This window comes from Lithobates pipiens, unplaced genomic scaffold (genome assembly GCF_037356315.1).
Source record: "Lithobates pipiens isolate NorthernLeopardFrog02 unplaced genomic scaffold, aLitPip1_a1.2 Scaffold_10, whole genome shotgun sequence".
Taxonomy (NCBI): Eukaryota; Metazoa; Chordata; class Amphibia; order Anura; family Ranidae; genus Lithobates; species Lithobates pipiens.
Genome location: NW_027507686.1, coordinates 39,373,934 through 39,383,815, shown reverse-complemented (window position 1 = coordinate 39,383,815; position 9,882 = coordinate 39,373,934). Strand labels below are relative to the sequence as shown.

At 40.4% G+C, this 9,882-nt stretch overlaps 1 long non-coding RNA gene across 1 annotated transcript; it reads right to left on the bottom strand.

Moving 5' to 3' along the window:
- Window positions 1-1,329: 1,329 nt before the first annotated feature.
- On the bottom strand, window positions 1,330-9,493 carry LOC143941688 (uncharacterized). Its single transcript, XR_013264374.1, has 4 exons — window positions 9,397-9,493; window positions 5,283-5,370; window positions 2,963-3,078; window positions 1,330-1,637 (listed from the first exon to the last, which is right to left on the bottom strand). It is a non-coding gene; the product is annotated as an uncharacterized LOC143941688 (long non-coding RNA).
- Between the last annotated feature and the right edge of the window lie 389 nt (window positions 9,494-9,882).

The window sequence follows — 9,882 nt, the reverse complement described above, 5'->3', positions numbered from 1 at the left end:
AGAGGGTTAAATAAGCCAGGAAATAAAACGCTGTCTACAATAAGGGTTCAATGTTAAATAATCGTAAGGTCAGAATTACCTCCTGAACTTGGACATTCATTGAGCACAACAATGGCATTGATTATTTCTCAGAGGCTTTAAACAGTTTTGTTTGTTGCTAGGAATAAGTAAAGGATATGGGTTCAATGCACAGTTTCTGCACACATTTCCATGCAATCGTGTCTGTGAAATCCTAGCCCGTAGAGTATTTCTTCACTGCTGGCATAAATGAAATGCTGAAACTAAAAGAATGGTAAAAAAAATGCTCCCTGTGCAGGGCCGTCTTTAATATTGATTGGACCCTGGGCAAAAATTTTCTTAGGGCCCCCATCCCCCCATGCAATTTTCGCTCTCCACCTTCTCTGAGACATACAATAAATAGCAGCTAGACTTAAAATCAGTTTACTGTATCAGATCAGGCAGCGATTGGTTTCCAGAGGTTACAGCATTTCATTACTGCTTACTGACTGGTTGCTAGAGGTTACAGCACTCTTTAAGGCTCACTGATTAGTTGCTAGAGGTTACAGCACATTTCTGCTTGTTGATTGGCTGCTAGAGATTGCTGTACAGTAATACTGCTCACTGGTTGCTATAGGTTACATCACATCTTCTCCTCACTGCGGGGGGGCATGATATACCTATGAATGCTGCCTTTATTTACATATCAATGCAGTTGGCCTCAGCTATTTACATATGCATGTCACTGCTATTTACATATGAATGCCAGTATTTACATGTAAACACAGGTCTGCAGGTGAGTCATCTGTACACAACAATAGGGCAGAGTTGGGCAGCATTAGTAGCAGCACAGGACTAAAACTTCAAGGGCCAAGGGAATGTAAACTGGGATAGTTGGCAAGTATGAGGCAGCTGCTTTGGGCCCCACAACAATGACATGGCCCAGGGCAGCTGCCCCTTTTGCCCTGCGTTAAAGACGGCCCTGTCCCTGTGGATAGCTTATTAGGAATCCAATTCAAGAGCCCTGATTTTATGACCGCAATTAAAAGATTGGTCAACCCCAAAGGAAGTGGGATTCCCCCTTCACACATAATTGTGTCCCCCATTCACCCCCCTTTTCCCCTTTAGAGCCGAACAACCCCCCCCCCCCCCCCCCCGGTTCGGTTCGCACCAGAACATACCGAAGAGGCAAAAAATGTGGCAGAACACACAAACACCATTAAAGTCTATGGGACATTAACATGAAAAATCAAAAGTGTTCATTTTAAAGGCTTATATGCAATTTATTGTCATAAAAAGTGTTTGGGGACCTGGGTCCTGCCCCAGGGGACATTTATCAATTAAAAAAAAGTTTTAAAACGGCTGTTTTTTCGGGAGAAGTGATTTTAATAATGCTTAAAGTGAAACAATAAAAGTGAAAGCAGGAGTCATCATAGAGGATGCAATAACAATATTCAGTATGCAGAATAAAATATCCCATAATTCTCACCCCCCTGTTCCTGAAATTGGCTTGATGCCTTTTCCAAGAGAGCTGGAGATCTAGTTAGATGGCCCCAAAATTCACATCTCTGTCATTGTCTGGAGGGTTATGACCATAGGAGTTAAATCTCTTGTGGTAACTTGCAAAAAGGGCTGCACATCTGAAAAGAGACAATTAAAGTGACATTAAAGGCATTTTTTTTTTTTTAAATGAACAAACATATCATATGTACCTGCTCTGTGCAGCAGTTTTGCACAGAGCAGCCCCGATCCTCCTCTTCTTGGGTCCCAATGGTGCTTCTGATCCCCACCCTCCTGCCAAGTGCATCCAGAACAAGAAGCTTGCAATGGGGGCACCAAAACAGGCTCAAGCCCAGAGCCACTGCTCAGCCCCTCTCTCTCCCCAATGGCTCACTGGCTGTGATTGACTGTGGTGGGAGCCATTAGCTCTCACTGCTGTTTCTGCTAATAAGGAGGGAGAGTCCTTGGAGAGCTGAGGCTCTCCTGTACATCACTGGATCCCAACCACGACACTACCTGCCTGAAGTTTGCATGTTCTCCCTGCGCCTGCGTGGGTTTCTTCCAGGTACTCCAGTTTCCTCCCACACTCCCAAGACATGCTGGTAGGTTAATTGGCTTCTGTCCAAAATTGGCCCTAGTATATGAATGGGGACCTTGGATTGTGGGCTTCTTGAGGGTAGGGACCAATGTGAGTGTGCAACGTATGGGGATAGGGACAATTGTAGATACTCACTCAGGTTGAACTGGATGGACTGGTGTCTTTATTCAACCTTACTAACTATGTAATTATGCTGCACAGAGGTTTTGTACTTTCCTGCTTAGAATGCATGAGGGTAAAAAACCTTGAGCCTTTATAATCACATTATTGCAATGTCAATGGGATTACAGAACAACATACGCAAAGAGGTGCTGGGAACTTTTCGACCTGTAAGTGTTGTCAGATGAAGGAAAACTTCAAACAATCTCAATAACCTGGTGACCTAGTGGCCACACTGCAAGGCTTACTAACAGTAGCTCAAACCACAAAAGTACAGAAAGGAGAGCCAGGCCAAACCTGGACAAAAGTGTTGAAGATAATTTTAATTGTAATTGTTGATAAAAAAATCAACAATACTCCTCCTTCATCAGGGCTCAACACAATACAATGTGGATGGACAGTGACTTCATAGATTAGAACCAGTATTAAACTCTCCACATGGAAGAACAACTAGACAGCAGTTGCTGAGCAGCATTTGCTTCCATGCATCACTCCCGAAATGCATTGACTGTTTTTATGTGACTTTTAAATCAACAATTAAAATTATCTTGGACTCTTTTCTACGATTTTGATTCTCATTTGCATTTCTGTGTCATTGGGACTGACCCTGTACATGGAAATAGTTTTTTAAATTTTCTTAAGAAAATTGATGTTTTACCTTAGCAGGACACTTGATATAAGGGTATGTAAGAATGTAATAGCTCTTACCAGAGTTCTGTAGCTGAACCAGAAAATGAAAAACGTGCCATATTCATTCAGAAGACATCTTTGCCTTGTAGCAATATGTGGATGTGACGGATTATAGGTGAACCGTTTCAGCTGCTCTAAATTATGGAGATAAAAGAGTTTGTTGTGAAAGACACACCGGCTGATGGCAAATTACCATTTGTCTTCGGGACATCCCTTTTTGTTTTATGCTTTTTAGCTGCTTTGCTAGGCCATTTCTCCTAATTCGCTTTACATGGTTCTACTTTACATTCTTATTGAGCCTCTTGACTTTCAATAGGGCTAAAGAATTCAAGAGTTCACCTCATCGAGTAATAAATTAGCATGGAGTAGCCATCAGCATTCACAGCCTCCTTCGTCTGTACCCAGGCTCACTGCTTCAGATTATACAAAGAAGAATGTTCTCTTTCATTGCTCTACCTCTGCTACACCAAACCCACTGAGATTACTACACATGGTAGAATTTAATTAACTTGACAAAGGATCCTAATTGTTTTCATTCCTTTATCTCTGCAGGAGGAAGGAGAGAAAGTATGATACCTTTTTAAGTAACCCTTCCACATTTTTTTTTTATTATTATTTGTTTTTATGCATTTATTATTTAGACTTTTTTTATTTTGTGCATTTTTTGTTGTTATTGCCTGCCCAAGTTCTTGTAAATTGTTCATCCAGTTGGGAGATCATCGACAATGTAAAGCGTTCATCCAGTTGGGAGGTCATCTACAACACTGTTAGTTACCAAGAGAACAGTTAGGAATTTCACGGTAGGTTACCCTTTACTCTCTGCTGGCTCTGCTGTACCCTTTGGTGAGGTCTCTTGATCCTACCGCTCATCTATTTCTGCCCTTTCATCTAATGCTTTCTTTACTAGGTCCTCTTCAACTCAAGTTTTCTTATGCCAAGTTGCATGCACCAAGGTTTGCTCAATCTCTAGGAACTTTAGGATGATATAATTATTACGTATTTTACGTATATTATTATGTAATTATTAGTACATCAGTAAATTATTTTTTTAATACAAGCAGAGAAAGTACCTGAATCTGGCCTGATATCAGCCTCTTGCAGTCCCTCGCAGACTGGAGTGTGAGAGGAAGAAGTGGTACAAAGAGCCAATCAGTTTTACTGTGGCAGGTTGGATCCGCTGTGCGAAATCACGTTATTGTACGTGATCTCACGAGGTTCGGATAGCAGGCCCGTGCGCACCCGCCGCAAGCTCCGTGGGTTCCAACCGCGAGTCCCTTGAATTTGATGTCCATGGGGATACCTGCGATCGTCTCAACGGGAGGAAGAATGGGGATATGCTGATGTAAACATGCATTTCCCCGTTCTGCCTACTGACACTGTCACTGATCACATCTCCCTGTAATTGGGAGCGGTGATGAGTGTCCTGTCACATATAGCCCCCCCCACAGTTAGAACACATCCCTAGGACACATTTAACCCTTGCAGCGCCCCCTCCTGGTTAAACCCTTCACTGCCAGTCACATTTACACAGTAATCAGTGCATTTTTAATTACATTGATTGCTGTATAAATGTGAATGGTCCCAAAATAGCGGCAAGTGTTCGTTGTGTCCGCCATTGCCGCCATTACTAGTAAAAAAAAAAAAATTAAGAAAAATGCCATAAAACTATCCCCTATTTTGTAGACGATATAACTTTTGCGCAAACCAACCAATGAACACTTATTGCAATTTTTTTTAACAAAAATATGTAGAAGAATAGGTATCGGCCCAAACTGAGGAAAAAAAAAAATTTTTATATATTTTTTGGGGATATTTATTATAGCAAAAAAAAAAGCGTTTTTTTCAAAATTGACGCTTTTTTTTTTTGTTTATAGCGCAAAAAATAAAAAAAAGCAGAGGTGATCAAAAGAAAGCTCTATTTGTGGGGAAAAGGGAAATCAATTTTGTTTGGGAGCCACGTCACAATTGTCAGTTAAAGCGACGCAGTGCCGAATCACAAAAATCGCTCTGGTCTTTGGCCAGCCAAATGGTCCGGGGCTGAAGTGGTTAAGCTATGTGAATGAGGACATGCCACATATATAAAGTAGGTGTTTTCCCAATTTGACTACAAAAGTGGAAATGCACTTTAAATCAGGTAACATTATCATTTAAAGCCGCAGAAACCGATAGAATTAAATCCGCACAGAAAAAATAAAAGATTTTCAAGTAGTCAACTGCAGTATTATAGCTGGAAAGCATCCTATTTTACTAGTATGTCTCTTTAATATAACCAAACACTTGAACTCATTAATAGGTAGCTATGATTTGAACAATTTTTTCCACCTGACCCCTATCTTACCTCTCCTGTTCCGCTTCTGTGGCTGCAAGCAGAAAGGTAGAAAAATTCAAATTTACTGCTAACGGCACTTCGAGGCACTAGTAGGGAACTGGCAGAAAAGAGAAAAAAAATAGATAATTTGTATTAGAAATTGCAGTTTAATTGAGCAACATAATGACTAAAAGCATATTTAATTTTCATCAAACCTCATCCTTAGGGAATAGAAACAATCTGAAATAAATTGAAAACATTATCTTATATTAGGCTACCAACAATATTTTCCAAGATCAATCTGAAAACATGCAAAGAGGCGATATAGCTAAGGAACAATATCACTAATTATATTTAATAATAACAAATGCATGGAAATAATGTATTACATCTGCTGATGCATTCATGCTGCCTCGAGAAGGATGAAGCTTCTCAAAATGAGTATTGGTCAAATGTATTATTTATTTGATTTCCAGTATGTATCTTTAATTACATTATTCGTTCTTTGTATACAGTGGATATAGAAAATAATCACCCCCCCCCCCCCTCCCCTTTACAATAATCACATTTGTTGCTTTGCAGCCTGAAATGAAAACAGACACAGTTTGTGTTTTATCCAGCTGTATGTACTCAGTGCAACTTATACCATCCAAGTGAAAGATATAACAGCAACATGCAGAAAAAAAATAAAAACATTCAAAAACAGAATCATTGAGTTGGCAAAAGGATCACCCTTTTGTGTCAGTATTTTGTTGAACCACCTTTTGTATTCATTCCAGCCTTTAGTCTGTTGGGATTTGTCTCTACTAAGTTTGCACATCTAGACTTTGCAACATTTGCTTAAATTCAGTTACATTTGATGGTGACCATATGTGGACTACAGTCTTCAAGTCATTCCACAGATTTTCAGTGGGGTTTAAGTTTGGACTGTGTCTGACTAGGCCATGCAAAAGACATTCACCTCTTTCTCTTTCAACCACTGCGTAGTCATTTTTGCTGTGTACTTTGGGTCACTGTCTTGTTGGAAGGTAAACCTTCTTCCCATTGACAACTTTCTGGCAGAGAGCAGCAGAATTTGATGGTATTTTGCCCCATCCATTTTTTCTTCTATCCTGACAAGTGCCCCAGTCCCTACTGCAGAGAAACACTCTCATAACCAGATATTACCACCTCCATGCTTTACTGTAGGAATGGTATTATTTGGATGGTGAGCTGTATTGGATTTCTGCCAGACATATCGTTTGGTGCTGATGCCAAATAATTAAATTTTAGTCTCACCTGACCAGAACACCTTTTTCTTTGTGGCCCCCGGAATCTTCAAAGCGCATTTTGGCAAAGCTCAGTCATAACTGCATGTGGCTTTTCTTGAGGAATGGCTTTTTTCTTGCAAACCTCCCATACAAGCCACAGTTGTGGAGAATTTGTGATATTGTTGTCACGTGCACATAATGACCGCTCTTTGCCATACATTTCTGTAAATGCTTTAGCCCTTGTACACAAAATCCGTTGGACAAAATCCATCGGACAAAGTCCAACGGATTTGGTTGTCAGAATGTCCGACCATGTGTACAAGGGCTTACAGTTGCTGTGGGCCTCTCGGTAGCCTCTCTGACCAGTTTCCTCCTGGCTCTTTCATCCAGTTTGGAGCGATGTCCTGATCCAGGGACGGACAAATCCCAAATACTTTCCACTTCTTGATAATAGACTTCACTGTGCTTGTAGGCATTGATAAAGCCTATGAAAAAAATGTATATCCATCTCCTGACTTGTGCATGTCCACAACTTTATCCCAGAGATATTTTGACAGTGCCTTGCCAGCCATAGTTGATTGTCTGCTTCAGTTGCACTACCAGGGAAATGCTGAAATGCTACAGGAAAGCTTTTGTCATGCAGAGCTAATCAAAATGACCACAACTGATCAGAGTTGAAAGTCAAATGGCTTTATGTGCCATTGAGAAGGTGATCAGCTACACCTGATTGAGTTTACAAGTCATTTTAGGAGGGGGTGATCCTTTTTCCAACTCAGTGATTTCTTTTTGATTTTTTTTTCTGACATGTTGGTGTTATCTTTCACTTGGAGAATATACAGCTGGATAAAACTAAAACTGTGTCTGTCTTCATTTCAGGCTGCAAAGCAACAACATGTGATTATTTTAAAGGGGTGATTCTTTTTTTATACCCACTGTACATATTTTTTTTATATATATTACATTGACAATACATTAATCAGTGTTTTACAGAGGACACAGTGCATGTGCACTGAAGAACATACATTCCACATGTGAGGTCAAGTTTAGTTGGTTGCACAGGAAGAACATACATACTCCATGCATGGAGAAACTAGTTGTTTTAAGGCTATTGTCCAAGCAAAAATAAGAAAAAAATAACAACTGAAGCAAGTGCCAAAACTTAAACTGCTAGAACTCTTTTTCATGCAAGCACTGGCTCCTCTTTCCCTTAAAGCAACACCTTCATCCAAAAGGGGAAGCTCCACTTTTCTTCCTCCCCTCTTTAACTTTTGCCCACTTTTTCTTTTGGGGGGGGGGTGTATTTTGGTTTTGTGCTGCCATAGGCAAGACTAAAATATTGTGCCCCTATCCGAATTTGCCACACCCCTTCCTGTTTAGGAAGGGGTGTGGCAAAAAATCCCGAAAAATCAATAAAGTTCAGACGTGCAAAATTTCTACGCATGCTCGGAAACAATTGGACGCATGCTCGGAAGTATTGAACTTCATTTTCTCGGCTCGTCATAGTGTTGTACGTCACTGCATTCTTGACGGTCGAAAGTTCAGTGAACTTTTGTGTGTATGGAAGCCAAGCTTGAGTGGAATTCCATCAGAAAAAACATCCAAGATTTTTTTGATGGAAAATCCGCTTGTGTGTAGCAACATGGTTACATTTAATGAAGGTAGAACATTTAGCAACCTATTGCTACACTTATGCCTCATACACGCGGTTGGATTTTCCAAGGGAAAATATTCGATGGGAGCCTTTTGTCGGAAATTTCCACTGTGTGTAGCCTTTCCATTTGAATTTCCGTCGCACAAAATTTGAGATCTGGTTCAAAAATTTTCCGACATCAAAATCTGTTTGCGCAAATTCCAATCGTGTGTACACAATTCCAACGCATGCTCGGAATCAAGCAGAAGAGCTGCACTGGCTATTGAACTTAATTTTTCTCGGCTCATACGTGTTGTACATCACCGCGTTCTTGACGTTCGAAATTTCTGACCAACTTTGTGTAACCATGTGTATGCAAGACAAGTTTGAGCCAACATCTGTTGGAAATAAACCATGGGATTTTGAATGTCCGATCGTGCGTACGAGGCATTAGAGGCGCCTCTCTTCTCTTTAATACTCTGTCGCTCCTACTGGGTTTTGCTTCTAATCCCCTTGTGGAGGCTTCCATTTGTGGATGGACATTTTATGGTTGCACAACCTGGTCGACATTGCTATACTCTTTTTATATGGACTATAAACTGAAGGACCTATGAATAAATGGTTGTGGAACGAATCATCTGATTTTCCATTATTTCTTAGCCCTTGTACACACGGTCGGAGATTCCGACAACCAAATCCGTCGGATTTTGTCCGTCGGATCTTGTCCGAAACTGTTGCATACACACGGTAAGACAAAGTTGTCGAAAATTCTGATCTTTCAGAACATGATGACGTAATTTCGTTACGATGGGACTACGTTCAGGCTAGTAGCCAATAGCTTTGATGTAGGAATTTGATCTGAGCATGCGTGGCACTTTGTCCGATCGGAATTCTCTACACATGATCGGAGTATGTCCGATCGGACCAGTTTGTCGTGAAAATATTTCCAGCAAGTTGGAAAATTTGGTTCGACGGATATTCTGACGGAAACAGTCCGATGCATACCACACACAGTCGGATTATCCGACAACACGGTCTGATAGGACACATTCCGACGGATTCTCCGACCGCGTGTACAGGGGCTAATTGGGAAATTTGCTTTGATATACAAGTGCTGTGGATTATACTCATGTTTCTGAAATGAATTATGCTCGCAATCCAAGGTTTTACCGTATATAGCTTTAGTTAAGATGCCCGTCTAAAAGTTTTTTAAAACTATGTGATAGGAAACAGGCTATTTCAAAACATATTTCTGTATATTTACCTTAGTTGGATCCAGACTCACAGCAGTCATTGAGCAATGATGTTGACTTTACTTTCTGACTTGCTGCTAGTTTGTTCCCTAAAGGATCTACAAATCTGGACATGAAATACAATCATGAAAAATATGATGCAGCAAGTGTATACAGATATGAAAACCCAGTAAAAATGTTTTCCCGATAAATGCGACATTGACTACACAAAATAAATTCTTAAGGAAAATACACAATGGTTCCCTTTGTTAAGTTTCTATCTCTCACAAGAATTGTGCCTCTACAGGAAGGAAAAAAAAAAAAAAAAAAGAAACTCAACAGGGTATTTTATGTGTTTGAAACAAAATGGTTTCTGATGAAAGATAAATGCCTCTTTTGTGTTCCAGCACAGTCTACCAAGCGCTCATCAACTGCTCTTGCGCACGTCTAAAGAGGCTGTGTCAGAATGGAGAGCGAGAGAGAGAGAGAGAGAGATCTGCTTAATAGTATCCTAAGAC